The following is a 15454-nucleotide window of genomic DNA, read 5'->3' on the forward strand; positions in this document are numbered from 1 at the left end:
GAATGATATATGATTAAGTCCTTTCATTTTCTTTGCCATTTGATTATAACTTATAGTGTAATTAAATTTTGTATTGAATGATTGTCATGAACATTTATTTATTTATTTATTTTGTTGAATGATATATGATTAAGTCCTTTCATTTTCTTTACCATTTGATTATAACTTATAGTGTAATTAAAATTTGTATTGAATGATTGTCATAAACATTTATTAATTAAAAAAATAAAAATTAAAGCCTTAAATATTTTTCCACCAATAAGGAGAGAGTGAAACCTTACTTTTATATATATGATTCTTATAATTTTAATCCAACGGGCTGTACAAACAAGAGTTCTCAATATCTTCTATGCTGTTCTATATGATTTTTTTTTCTTGTATAAAATTCACTTTCAAAAAAATAATATAAGCTGTAAACTTTGTGTGCACATTATATTTATTATAGTATAAGAACTAAGATGTTTTTTCTTTGTTAATCAATTTTATCTAAATTAGTAAAAGTTATACGTATAAAACTTTTTTTTTTTTCTGAAAACAGGCTTATATGAATAAAACTTTCGGACCTCATAAGGTTTTACAAGGTATTGGTACTTCAAAAGTATTGTGTTTCTTTCAGATGAGTCTTGTGGGCATGAAAGGTGTAATCTGAGTCATATTATTTAGATTTACAGTTTTGCAACTAACACATATACACGCTAATTGTTTTGTGAAATATTTTAAGTTTCACCCATTATAGACCGCCAGTGTACTAAGACACATAATATTATTTAGGTATCGATCGAATCTACATACACCAAAATGGCATACAAAGGAGTACCGAGCTAGAACATATTAAGCTAGATCGACATAGGAGTCATAGGGACTCTAGGGATTTTACACGGAAATAAGACTATACCGGTCGATTTATATATGTGTTTGTACGAATTGGTGTCAAACCTTAACCTAAATGGTTCAGAATATACAAGAAACCAAAGCGAATCATAGAAGACATGCAAGCAGTCATATACATCATTTAAGTTCGTATATAAGACAGAAGATCCCTAGTCATATATAATTACCCTAAACTATGATAGTGATAGTTATCTATGAAGGAATACTTTAAAACTAGCCTAAGGTGTTATAGTGATACCTAATCTTAAGTAATTTAATGAAGCATTAAAACTTTAATCGAATAAGTTCATAAACACCCTAACATCAATTTGAGGTTGGTTAGGCAAGCTTTCCCATCTGATAGTAGTAGATCCATCAATTTCAATTAAGTATTGAGGCTAAGAGAAAAAAAAAAGTATTAAGGCTAACCCACAGCAGATTGATGGAAGCGTAAGAGAAAAAAACCCCAATGCTTGTAAAACTAATGCATTACATTTGTATAGCCTTCAAAGATCAGTTGCCTCTTGAGAAACATCTTAGAATTGCTTATATGGTCATCGCTAGGTTCCTTGTAACTAGCTTAAAAGATTTGGAACATTTTTGTGAATTTTAGTGGGATTTTTGTTTCCCACATTGCTGTATTAAAAACATAAAACCTATAATAGTGTGAATAGTTATAGGCATTTTCTTGGTTTTATGTAATTAAATTTTTGTGTAATATTTTAGATATTTTGCAAGTGTCATATAAGAGGTCTTATAGTGAATCCACTTGACGTTATAGCAGTGTCATATAAGAGGTCGACCACTCTTGTTGCTTTAGTGCTATCTGGTGCATTCTTACAAAAAGCCTACACCGAAAGAGTACAAAAGTTTCAAGGCTATTTCTGAGATCTTTGAGTTGAGATTTACAAGGGAATATATTGCACAAACTTACATCAGTCTTTGATGATCAGTGGCGGAGGGAGCATGTCAATTGACACCCATGAATTTTGAGAAACTAGTCAAGTTTCTTTTTTTTTTTATAAAATAAATAAATTGACCCTTTTCACAAAATAATATGGATCCCTCTTTACATATACGACATTTGATTGATCGTCAGTTCAATTCTTGGCGGATGGATAGGTTCCAGGAAATTATTTACTTCAGAAGATGTTTCACTGATTTGTGCTTTGCCTATAAGAAATAATTTTATGGGAGATTCAGTAGGTTGGCACTTTACGAAAAATGGGGAATATATGGTAAAATCTGGTTATCATACGGTTCGAACGGCGGAGAATAGGCTCCCTATTCCTCAAGTATGTGGGCATGGGCTAATTTGAGTCAGCGAGGGATAAATCGTGACACCAAGTGTGGAAGTTGTGGTGCTCCAATGGAGACGGTTAACCATGTTCTCTTTGAATGTCCACTAGCGCGCCAATCATGGGCTCTGACGGACGTCCCTATGGGTCCCTTAGTTTTTCCAACATCGTCTGTATTTGCCAATATGAACTATATATTTCGGTTGACCTCCAATTGGGATCAATGTGAGTATTGCCCTTGGATTTTATGGTATATTTGGAAGGCACGTAATTCCAAAGTTTATGAAAATTTAGATGCAAATCCCTTGGAGGTGAATAGGGTTGCAAAGGATGAAGCACGTGTCTGGCAAGAGGCTTAGATCGAGGATTTGGGGCCCTCTCCTACCCCCTTGTAGCTAATACGAGTTTTGGAAGTCGTATTCATTGTCCATTGGACCATTTACCTTCTATGTTCAAAAGTTTTCAGTGCTTTGTTGATGGTTCTTGGAAGACAACATAAATTTGCAGGTTTATGATGGTTTTGTCAGCACGCTCAAGAGTCTACCCTAGTGATGGGCGCTTCCAATCTCCGTCGAATTCTTTCCCTTCTCATTTTGAAGTAGAAGCTCTGGTATGGGCGATGAGATGTATGTTTGACCACAACTACATAGATGTTATGTTCCTTATCGACTGTTCAGATTTGGTGAAAATTGTGTCTTCTCCTTTCGAGTGGCTGGCGTTCTCTGTTTACCTCGACAATATCATCATTGATAAGGAAGAATTTTCAACATTTTCGCTATCTCTAATTCCAAGGCGAATGCAAAAGCGGATTGTTTGGCACGCATAACTCGTTCCAGTCGGCATCATGTTAAGTTAAATAATTTTCCTCCCAGTTGGCTTTTAGGAGCCACTTTTATTCGTTGTTGACAAACAAACCAAATCTTTTGACCCCCATCAAATTGAAAGATACTTGGGTTCACCACCTATTGAGTCAATCAAAATAAAACAATATGCCATGTCATATTATATTTAAAAAAATAAATCAAAATGAAAATAAAAAAATAAAGCAAATTATAGAAACAAATTCTATAGGATTTTTGTTAAGGAAATAATATATTTCGGTTATAGTTTATAAAATAGAAGTTAGAGTTTAGATTTTGATTTAAACAAAATTATATTTTGGTTTGGGTTGACAAATTAGTGGTTAGGGTTTAGATTATGTAATTAAAAAAAATATTCCGGTTTAGGCTGACAAATTAGTGGTTAGGGTTTAGATTTTGTAATTAGACGAATTTTTATTTTCGTTTCAATTGAAAAATAATGGTTAGGGTTTAGATTTTGTAATTAAACGAAATTATATTTCAGTTTGGGTTTATAAAAGAGTGGTTAAGGTTTGTTTTATTTTTAATTTATTTTTTTAATATAATATGACATGACATATTGTTTTCCCTTAGGGGTGAACCCAAGTATTGCTCTATCAAATATGTATCCAAATAATATCCAAACAAAAATTCTAACACTACAACATCTTACTCCCAATTAATTCTATAAATAAAGATTACCAAAAAAAAATTAATTCTATAAATAAAAATAAACCTCTAAACTAAGTTAAGCGCCTGAACTTGTAGCTCAGTTGGTTTGAGAGCATAGCTCCACCTCATGAGTTCGAGTCCGGGCAGAGGAGATGATGAGAGGAAAAAACCAAGTTAAACCTCATTATTGATTTTGGACACAATCTTATTACTTTGGTTTTTTTTTGACTTTTTTCACCTTTTCTTCCATGAATAAATAGCACACAGACCCACTTTCTCAACATTTTATAACACAGAGACCCACTTCTTACTACTCCTATATTTTTGTGTAAGGAAATGTCAATTGAGTCCTCCTCAAAGTTAACTCTCTATCTCACTTCTTAACATTATCTTATTATTTTTTTGTTTTCTTCTCCGTAAGAAACAAAACATGTTTTTCAATCCCTAAATTCATGCTCTCGATCCCTAATTTTAACAACGCCTAATTTTTCACCCTCGCCGCATCCCTCGTTCGTATTTGCATCGCTGGGATTTTTGACATACGCCGGTTTCTCGTCGTAACCCTCTCTCCACACAACAATAAATATCTGGACGTGGTGGTGGTGAGTACCTTTTTTGTCTATGTCCTTAAAGCTTCCTACACCCATTAGATCATCGCTTCTCTCTCTGTCGCAATTATTGTCTCTGGTTGTTGGTGAGGTTACTGTTATTGTGTCCATCTCTAAGCTTCTTCCACCTATATCCATCAGTTTGTGCAACCGCCGTTTAGGTGTCTTCGCCTCCACTAAACCATTATCCATCCAAGACTGATAAGTGATACCTCATTTTTGGCGGCTTTGGATTGTGAATATGTGTATCCACATGGACATAGTCCACAGGGTTCTTGGTCCTCTTTTCTATCTACATGTATTTGCTTCATTAGTTTTCATGTTTTATCAGGACACCAACTATGATTCGCCTGCAATAAACCATGAATCATCCACGACTAGTCATAAACAGGTATCCACATGGATATGTCCACAACTCCACTGCCCTGAAATCACTACACATAATCCTGGGTTTACATCCTGGAACAGATAAACAAACAAAATTAGAATATTTACCAATCCACATAATCTTAACAAAAATAAAATATCTACAAAAATTTACATGCGTAGCCAATATGTGTTGAAAAGCAAGAGAATAAAAAAACTCACCAAATAATTGAAAGAAAACAAAAAAAAATTATTGTTTTTTGTATGACCAAAAGAAACTGGGAATATAAAAGAAAAAGCAAGAGAATCAGATTAAGTGATGATTATCTGATTTGAGAGGTTTAAGCAGGGAGGGGGAGAGAGATCTGAAAGAAGAAGAGAAGAAACACGAGAGGTGAGGGAGAGAGAAAAGAGAGTCTTTTGCATAAGGGCATAATTGTCTAACAAAATATGTTTCTCTTGAAAAAGTAGAAGAAAAGTATACCACTAGCCAAAAGTATGTGTAGATGCTATTTGTTTTGTCAAAAGTATGTCTACGTGTAATTATCTCTTCTTCCATCTAAACTTCATTTTTTTTATGACATTTTGTTTTCTTTTCTAAACTAATTTAACCGCCTGAACTTGTAGCTCATTTGGATTGAGAGCATAGCTCCGCCTCATGAGTTCGAATCCGGGCAGAGGAGATGACATTGAATCAAAGAAACAGAGAAGCAAGGAAACAAGGAAGGAGACAATGAATCAAAGAAACAGAGAAGCAATGAGACAATGAATCAAAGAAACAGAGAAGCAATGAGACAATGAAACAAAGAAACAGAGAAGCAAGCAGACAATGAAACAAAGAAACAGAGTAGCAAGGAAACAAGGAAGAAGACAGTGAATCAAGAACCAGAGAAGCAAGGAGACAATGAAACAAAGAAACTGAGTAGCAAGGAAACAAGGAAGAAGACAATGAAACAAAGAAGCAATTATGAATGCGTATGTATGCATGTTTGAATGCAAGTGAACAAGTAAATATGCAAAGAATCAAAGAAGAATATAAGAAAACAAGTAACAACAACACGCAAGGAACTAAGGAATGGTGACAAACAAAAATTGAGGAAACCTCTGTGGTATCCTCCTCCGTATACACCACCACGACGTACTCCTCCACTGTCACATCCTTTACTTCATCTTCATCTCCTGCGAGAAAAGAGAGAAATTGTTACAAACAAATGCACGAGGTTTGACGAAAATAATACTTACCAAGTTCCAAATCTTCTTTGCTGATATCAACCAACTTCTTTTCTTTGTAGATTTGTAAATTCTGAATTGCAACCTCATCAACCAAGTATAGAACCTACCATTCGAAAAGCCAGCAGTAAGAAAACAAATCAAACAAGAATCATGTGCCAAGCAAAACCTAAGCTTGAAGCATATACCTCGATGTCTTTTTGGATTAGTTTTTCCAAGAAAGGGGCGGACTTGGCACTCTTTAAGCTATCGGTTGCAAGGTAGTAGATCACCTTTTGGTTCTCTCCCATGTTCTCGATATATTCACCCAAGCTTGTCAAAGGTTTTCCTAATGAGACCCTTTCTCATGATTCTTACCTGAATATTATCAAGAAAATAGTTTAGATAGGAGGTGAGATTCTTATATAATCAACATTTGTATTACTACTAACTGTTGACCACTTACAATCCTGCTTTCTTGGAGAAATTTCATTGGAAACGTTAAAAGGAAGATCATCTGAGTCCACCACACCCTTCACAAAGTTCAAGTATCTTGGGAACTGCATATAGATTACGAAACATGGTCAGACAAAAAATGTAACCAGGGGAAATCCATAGAGAGTTCTACAAAAGAAAGAACTAATATATACACAACACTCACAGGTTCTCCTCAGTTTTAGTTGTGTTCTTTTTCTTTGGCTCACCCTAGAAACGAACAAGTAACAAGAGATCAACTTAGCAAACAAAATTCTAAGACAGTACTTGGTTTTGGAGATCTTATACAGACAATTAAAAACCATAAAAGTTTACCTCTTCTCCTTCCTTCACTGGTTCTTGTCCCTAGAAACGAACAAGTAACAAGAGATCAACTTAGCAAACAAAAGTCTAAGACAGTACTTGGTTTTGGACAGCTTATACAGAAAATTAAAAACCATAAAAGTTTTACCTCTGCTCCTTCCTTCACTGGTTCTTCCTCTTTAACTTACACCGAATAACAAAGTTTTAAAACACATAAGCAACGTGAATACACTGTTATAGTTAAAAACAAAGCTGACATCCTCACCACTATAGTCCTTGATTTCTCCTGCCATGTATAGATGGGAAACCCAACAAACTGAGAGTAATTCTTAACAAGATTCTTGATCCTCGTAGAATCCGCAAATTCTTACTTGTCATCGTCCTGCACCCGGGACTAAACAGTCAGCTAAACTATATAGATCAAAAGTAAGAATACTTGAATAGAGAATGCTTTCAGGGTCTGTTTCTTCTTTGATCACATATGAGCTACTATCAGCTACCGATTCCCAAACATATTGCTTGTCAGATTTAGGGCTTTTGGTGGACACAACAATCTGAAAAGTAGAAACAACTATCAGCCCACTCCTCATAACAGTTACACTAACCCAAAGACACTAAAAACAAAAGTTAAACGTCTTCACCTTTCCAGCAACTAAAAAAAGCAGAGTAAAACCCAAAACAGTCTATAAATGAAATAGTGTACCATCAGTGAGATTACCCTATGCATTAAAAATAATTACGAGATCAAATAAATGACAACTTACAAGTGCTTATAGATTTTAGACATGATAAGCTTTAATTACAAACAACATTGTAAATGGCAGATAGATTAGCTAATTTTTGTGGTGGATCATGCTATAATATAATCAAACATTCATTTCAAACTATAAAATACAAGAGAATAAAAGTCGTTAATCTTTTACCTTTTAGTGTCATATGAAGAGACGTTAATCTTTCATTCATCAGAGGCAAGAGCTTTCCGCTGATAGCTTAATCATCATACACCTCAAGAAGTTGCATTCTCTCATATAAGCAAGGCTATCGACTACGAAGGAGCCGAGAATAATTGGTATAAACCTAACATTGTAAAGCAGATATAGATAAGCTAACTAGTAGTGGTCCATGTTCGTGAATTTCAAAGTATTGAAACACTAAAGATCTTTTTACCTTTTAGTTTCAAATGAAGAAAAATTAATCTAAGGAGCCAAGAATTTGCATACAAAGAAAAGAAAAAATATGAATATACGTAAGACTATTACCTACCTTGAGTAATTCTTCCAACTGAGCAAGATTTTCCAATTTATCCTACAAGATACTCACACTGCAAATATGGATCATGTCAGCTCTTTGTTCCTTTCTAAAGACTAAAAATTTAAGTATCATCTTGGGATATTTTGTTCAGACCTCTTTTGAACTCTTTGACTTCCAACAATATCCACAACCATTTCAGAGCTCTGTTGCAATAGACCTGAAATAAGGGGCAAGAAAAGAGAAAATACTTACCTTGAGTGATTCTTCCAACTGAGCAAGATCTTCTTTGTAGAACCTCTCCTATTGAGGTTTCTTTGTCAGTTGTCAGCTCTTTTTCCCCTACATGTTATTCTACAGGGGGAAGTAAGTGTTGCCATCTTATTAACAGTGGTTTCATAAGGAGTTTGTTGGCTTACTTAGTTTCTCATATCGTATATAGAGCTTCTCCTTGTCCTCCTCAAACTTGGACATAGTATCTAGCAAGCAGATACACATGTTCATTATTACTTTTGGGTAATATCCCACTTAGCTAATGAATGAAAACTTTGTGGCACCGTAGATTACTGATCTTGAGGGTGAGAGAGGACAATCGAAAGAATACCTTTTACTTCATGAATTTGTGATGAAGCTCCTCAAACTTGGATAAATTTATCCTATAAAATACTCACACTGCATGATCATAGAACCTGAGATCTTTGGTCTTTCAAGTAAGTTTCTGAGAGGCTGGTATAAATGGATAAAAGTTGTTCTTGTTCCACATACAGAAAAAGATAATGGTCTATGTGGTAGAAAGAGTAATGAGGACGCGGAAGTTTTCTTGACAGATCACGCTCAAGAGTCTCCATTCTGTAAAGTAGTATCACTATCAAAGCAAAATACATAATTCCATATATGGAACATTAGACTGAGACAGTTAGTGAGCAAATAAGCACGCAAGTTAAGGATGGTAATGAAACAATGGATGACGAAATAAAAGAAGGAAGCGAATAAGTAAATAATGGAGGCAGAAAAGAAGGTAGCAAGTAGCAGTTATGAAAATGTACAATCAAGTATTAAACAAACAATCAAGGGAGCAAAGAAGCAAGGAAACAAGGAAGAAGACAATAAATCATAGAAACAGAGAATCAAGGAGACAATGAAACAAAGAAATAGAGAAGGAAGGATACAATGAATCAAAGAAACAGAGAAGCAAGGAGACAATGTAACAAAGAAACAGAGAAGTAAGGAGACAATGAAACAAAGAAACAGAGAAGCAAGGAGACAATGAAACAAAGAAACAGAGAAGCAAGGGGACAATGAAACAAAGAAACAGAGAAGCAAGGGGACAATGAAACAAAGAAACAGAGAAGCAAGGAGACAATGAAACAAAGAAACAGAGAAGCAAGGAGACAATGAAACAAAGAAACAGAGAAGCAAGGAGACAAGGAAGAAGAAAATGAATCAAGAACCAGAGAAGCAAGGAGACAAGGAAGAAGACAATGAATCAAGAACCAGAGAAGCAAGGAAACAATGAAACAAAGAAACAGAGTAGCAAGGAAACAAGGAAGAAGACAATGAAACAAAGAAGCAATTACGAATGTGTATGTATGCATGTTTGAATGCATGTGAACAAGTAAATATGCAAAGAATCAAAGAAGAATATAAGAAAACAAGTAACAACAACACGCAAGGAACTAAGGAATGGTGACAAACATAAATTGGGGAAACCTCTGTGTATCCTCCTCCTCCGTATACACCACCACCACTGTCACATCCTTTTTGACCATCAAGCACTTTCATCTTCCCGATAACATCATCCAAAGTAATTCAATAGATCAACATAACATGCACAAACTTATTATGAGTAGCTTGATACCAAAATCAATCAGAACATGTATAAATAGACTTAAAGAGAAATTAATATACCGTTCACGATTCATGTTTTGGGTTCAGACTCGTTGAATTGTGATTTGATCTTTGAAAAAACCAACAAAGCACAGAAAGAATCACAAAGAGACCCCTAAGGTTCAAATTCAGAATAAGAAAGATCAAAGACGATGTACCTAACTTACCAACATGTTAGGGTTCAATCCCTTCACGATTCCTCCGCCGTGCGTCTCCCTCCGCCGTCCGTCTCCGTCAATCTATCTTCGACTCCATCCTCCTCCGTCTGTCGTCGGTTAGTAACAAAATTAGAGAGTCACAGAAGATGATGTACGTAACTTACGAACAAGATAGGGTTCAATCCCTTCACGATTCCTCCGTCTGTCCCTGTGTCGTCCGTTGTGTTGCGTCTCAACGCATAGAAGAGAATTTTTGCTCTGAGTCGGTGATTTATTTCTGGGTTTGGGTTTCGAATTTAAAATCACGTTTCACGCTCCACGGTTTATGACCGTTTTGAAGAGTGATGACGTGTCGTTAATTTAAAGTAAACCACAATCTACAATTAAACCAAACCAAATCAAATTTATAACCGATATTTTATTTTTTAATTCTTATAGTTTTAATCCAACGGCTGTACAAACAAGAGTTCTCAACATCTTCTATGTTGTTTCATATTTTTTCTTGTATAAAATTCACTTTCAAAAAAAAAATATAAGCTGTAAATTTTGTGTGCACATTATATTTATTGATAGTATAAGAAGCTCTTTTTTTTGTTAATCAATTTTATCTAAATTAGTAAAAGTTATACGTATAATTTTTTTGTTTTTTTTAAAGAGTCTTAATTATTTGAAAAAAACTTACGGACCTCATAAGGTTTTTACAAGACGTATATGATGTGGGTACTCTAAAAGGTATTGTGTTTCTTTCAGTCATGAGTTTTGTGGGCATGAAAGGTGTAATCTGAGTCATGTTATTCGGATTTACAGTTTTGCAAGAAATACATATAATTATTTAGATATTTGCAAGAAAGAGATTGTAAGATGATCTAAGAAATATGGAAATAAATATTGTTGTTGGAACTTGGAAATCCAAAAGATTTAAATTTAAGGGGAAAAACAATGTGTAATCTAGTTTAAGTTGTAAATATTCAACTATGATATATATCATTTTGTCTTTTTAATCAAATACATGTTAAAGCTATCGTTATCCAATTTTAATTTATCCAATCATATGCTTTATATAAATCGACCGGTTTCTCGCCACCTTCTCTCTTTAAATAGATACCATCTTCTCTGGCTCCCCAATACCATGTGCCTCCATAATCAAACCAATATAATTGCTTAAATGCTGTAAAATCTGATAGTGTTTATAGTTAGGTCCTTGTTTCAATGTACACATGTATCGAGACGTACCCCAAAGGTTAGCCAGAAAACGAATTTTAGAATATTGTCCAATTGGTATGATAGTTGGGCCAATTACGTTATCTTTGGAATAACACTTCATCCATAAGCGTTTCTGGAATTTAAATTCTGACTTCGGCTCTACCTGATACGTAGCCAAGCATGTAAATGCTAAAAACAAATAGAAACACTAAAAGACTTTTCATTTTTCTTTTTATTTGAAATTGTTTTGTTTTGTTAACTTAGTGTATTCATGGTACTATATATACTTTTTTGTGATAATCTAGGTATCCCAACGCTTGACGATAGGGCAGGGATCCACGTGTTAGCTATCGGATATCCGACAGAGCAGGGGTCCACAAGATGCCCTTCAACATTAGTTTATAACAAGTTAACAACTATATATGATAACATAAATCTAATGAAGAAAAAGGATAAAATCAAGAAGCATTTAATTTGTGGAAACTCAACTGTAACCATCACATTAAATTAATATATTTGATATTATTTTTGATAAATATATTAGCTTATATGTTTTTATTACTATATGCAGTCAGAATTTCTTATAGATAATCTCTTTAAGGGTTAAAATATAAAAAAATTGAAATTTATGTCCTTATAATCAAACATAATCTCTAACTTATATCATACTATCTTTTTTTTTTGTCAACATCAGACTTTCATAGATTAGCTTTCAAAAAAGCCAATTGGGGGGACAATTGTTAACAAACTTAACCAAGATCGGATGAGCTCGCACATTACTAACCAAACTATCCGCTTTTACATTCGCATTACGAGGTATCAGAGATAAAGAAAAAGTAGAAAATTCTTCCCTATCGCTTCTTATATCTTGCAGGTATACAGAGAAAGCTGGCACTCGGCTGGGGAAGACACCATCTCCACCAAATCTGAGCAGTCTGTGAGAAACTCAACATCTCTGTAGTCATGGCCGATCATACATCTCATGGCCCACATCAATGCCTCTACCTCTGCATGGAGAGGAGAAAGACTTCTACGGGTGTTCGAAGCTCCCGTCGTTGTGGATCTATCTTGAGAATGTTGACAATACCACCCTACACCTGCATACTTGTCTGAATCCTTCCAAGAACCATCAACAAAACTAGCCCTGGGTAAAAAGCCCGTACCCGAAGCCCATACCCGAACCCGGCCCGTTAGGCCCGTACCGAACCCGATTAAAGAGGATACCCGATCGGGTTTTGGTTTTGAAATTTCCGGGTTCGGGTCCGGGTTCGGATAAACCCGAAAACCCGATCATACCCGATTAAACCCGATTTCATTCATGCGGCATGCCTTTGTAATTTTGTTGATCGATTCATGAATCATGCCTTTGTAATTTTGTTGATCGATTAAGATTTTATTGCCCAGAAACTGATATACTCGAATCGATTTTCAATATTTTCATTCCCAAAATTTATCTGAGGTGAGTTCAGTGTGTTCTCTCTCTCGTACGTCTCTCTCTAGCACCATGTTTATTGAATTCAGTGTGTTCTGCATCGAGTTTGAAGCGTGTTTCATTGATGACGAAGCTCGTCAAGTTTGAAGCGTGTGTTGTGTTCTGCGTTTTTGGTTTTTGTTCTTACTTCTTAGTATTGAAGCGTCAATCGTTTGTGTGATTTAGTGAAGTCAGTCATGGAATTGTGTGTTCTTATATAATGGAATGATTGGAATCATGTGTTCTTATATATGATTTGTGTTCTTATATAATGGAATGATTGGAATCATGTGTTCTTATATATGATTTGTGTTCTTATATAATGGAATGATTGGAATCATGTGTTCTTAATTATATATGATTTGTGTTCTTATATATGTTCTCTGTAACTCTTTTGGTTTCTATGCTTAGACCCTTTTGTAGATGATCTTCTTATAGTATAGAGCTTGTGTGATTATTCGCTTCTGTATATTTCTGGTGGGTCAAATGTAGATCTGTCCCAAATGTGTCAAACAGATTTTTTCTTACACATATAAATATATAATTAGAGACTTTGGATCAGAAGATGAAGACAAGAGATGACTTGGGAAACTAAAGAAGATACAAGTGTTTAAAATAATGTGTTTGACTCATGAACGTGTGTAAGGAAACTCATGCTCAATATAAAGGAGTGCCTGAGTGCCCTGTCGTGAATGGTGTTCAATATAAAGGAGATGGTGATACTTCCTGCAAGAAATATAAGTGTTTAAAATAATTTGTTTGACTCAATCTAATTTGAGGTGTATAAGGGAACGCATGAACGTGGCATTGTACCAAAGTGGGTTTATATACATACACATGCTGGTTTTGCTGGTTTTCTATTTTCTGGAGTTCTATATATGAACCGTTTGATTTAGGTCGCAAGGCTAAAGTATAGAGTTATATTAGGGATACAATATCCCACATTGGAAGTTGAGTAGGATCCTGACTAGTATATAAGATATATGGGCCTCTCCATTCATTGCCAATTTGGTTTTAAGTTGGAAGCCCACAATCTAATATGGTATCAGAGCCCGGTCCGCACATACTCAACCCAATCCATAATCGGTCTGGCTCATAGTTGGCCCACCGATTCATGCCCGAACATACCGAGATCTATGGCCAAAAGAGCCATCATCTCGAGGGGGCGTATTAGGGATATAATATCCCACATTGGAAGTTGAGTAGAATCCTGACTAGTATATAAGATATATGGGCCTCTCCACTCATTGCCAATTGGTTTTAAGTTGGAAGCCCACAAATCTAATAGTGTTTACTGGTTAGATGAACCGTAAGGCTTCCATGTGATCGTATGTAATACAGTTCTATGTACTTCTATCTTTAATATTATCGAATATATAAGTTCTATTTTGGCTAAAAAAACAAAAATCTCTGTAAAGGTTAGTGGGTTTGTTTATTTACGTGAAGTCAGTCTTAGTTTTATAGCTTTTGGTCATATTAAAAAAGCTAGCTTAATAGTTTTATAGATTCTTAGTTTTATGGTTTCTTTGTTTTATAGCTTCCAAGATTACTTTAAAATTTCTGTTTTTTGATCAAAATTTTATTGGTTACTTAGAACCCGAAATAAAACCAAACCCGAACCCGAAAAATCCGGCCCGAACCCGAGCCCGCCCGAAAATATATTTATACCCGAATGGGCTTTAGAAGTCCAAACCCGAAAACCCGAAATCCCGAAAAGCCCGGCCCGAACCCCAACGGGCCCCCGAATGCCCAGGGCTAAACAAAACATCGATATCCTGAAAAAACATCAGACAAAGTAACCATACGCCTTTGCCTCTTAGGCAGCGGCACCAATATTCCCGAAGCTTCCGGTGGTATTTCCAAAACTTCGATCTGAGCCGCCTGCCAGGCCTCCGCTTCTATCTTAGCAATTCTAGTCACCTCTTGAGAATACTGATCCACATTATCAAAAACTCTAGCATTTCGTGCCTTCCAAATATACCATATTAACCATGGAGAGAATCCAAAATATGATATCGATGTTTAGAAAATTAACTGAAATATATGTAACCAAAAAAGATTAACTGAAATATATACTAAAAATATGATATTTAGAAATTTAATATTTGGTTACAAAAATCTTGTTAGTTTTTTTTTTCACATTCATTCATTTTTAATCAGTTAATCTTCAACTATGATTATATACAATATTATATATACATATATATATATATATATATATATATATTAAATTTTAATATTAAAACAGAATGAACTGCAATGTTTTGCCACCCTACTACTCTTATTTGGGAATTTTGAAAAATGACATCCCAAAATGTAGAATATTACATTATTTCCCATTAGCATTAAGAACAAGAAAAATCTCATTAGTTTAAACAATTGGATTCGTGAAGCAAATCATTAGGAGAATCAATTTGTGAATATTACTCAATTCTGTTGGACATCAAGATCAAACAACCAGCGGATTTGCTTGCAAAATCTTTTAAAAAGGTGTATTCTAATTTCTTATATCATCATATGTTCCTTGTTTCCTTATTTATTACTTGCATTTTAATCACGTTCAAACTCTTTAATTAACAGTAAGCAGAAACAGAGAAGGAAGGAGACAATGAATCAAAGAAACAGAGAAACAAGGAGACAATGATACAAAGAAACAGAGTAGCAAGGAGACAATGGAAGAAGACAATGAATCAAGAACCAGAGAAGCAAGGAGACAATGAAACAAAGAAACAGAGTAGCAAGGAAACAAGGAAGAAGACAATGAAACAAAGAAGCAATTATGAATGTGTATGTATGCATGTTTGAATGCAAGTGAACAAGTAAATAT

General features: G+C 34.7%; 1 long non-coding RNA gene and 2 pseudogenes across 1 annotated transcript; all 3 read right to left on the minus strand.

Annotated features, from left to right (window-relative positions):
• Window positions 1-8268: 8268 nt before the first annotated feature.
• On the minus strand, window positions 8269-10159 carry LOC111830409. The gene is made up of 5 exons (XR_002833781.1): window positions 9963-10159; window positions 9817-9865; window positions 9604-9690; window positions 8513-8757; window positions 8269-8387 (listed from the first exon to the last, which is right to left on the minus strand). It is a non-coding gene; the product is annotated as an uncharacterized LOC111830409 (long non-coding RNA).
• A 631-nt stretch (window positions 10160-10790) lies between these two features.
• On the minus strand, window positions 10791-11380 carry LOC17887286 (annotated as a pseudogene).
• Window positions 11381-13312: 1932 nt separating this feature from the next.
• LOC111830406 lies at window positions 13313-13978 on the minus strand (annotated as a pseudogene).
• Window positions 13979-15454: the final 1476 nt, after the last annotated feature.

The sequence above is a fragment of the Capsella rubella genome, unplaced genomic scaffold (genome assembly GCF_000375325.1).
Source record: "Capsella rubella cultivar Monte Gargano unplaced genomic scaffold, Caprub1_0 scaffold_5, whole genome shotgun sequence".
Lineage (NCBI taxonomy): Eukaryota > Viridiplantae > Streptophyta > Magnoliopsida > Brassicales > Brassicaceae > Capsella > Capsella rubella.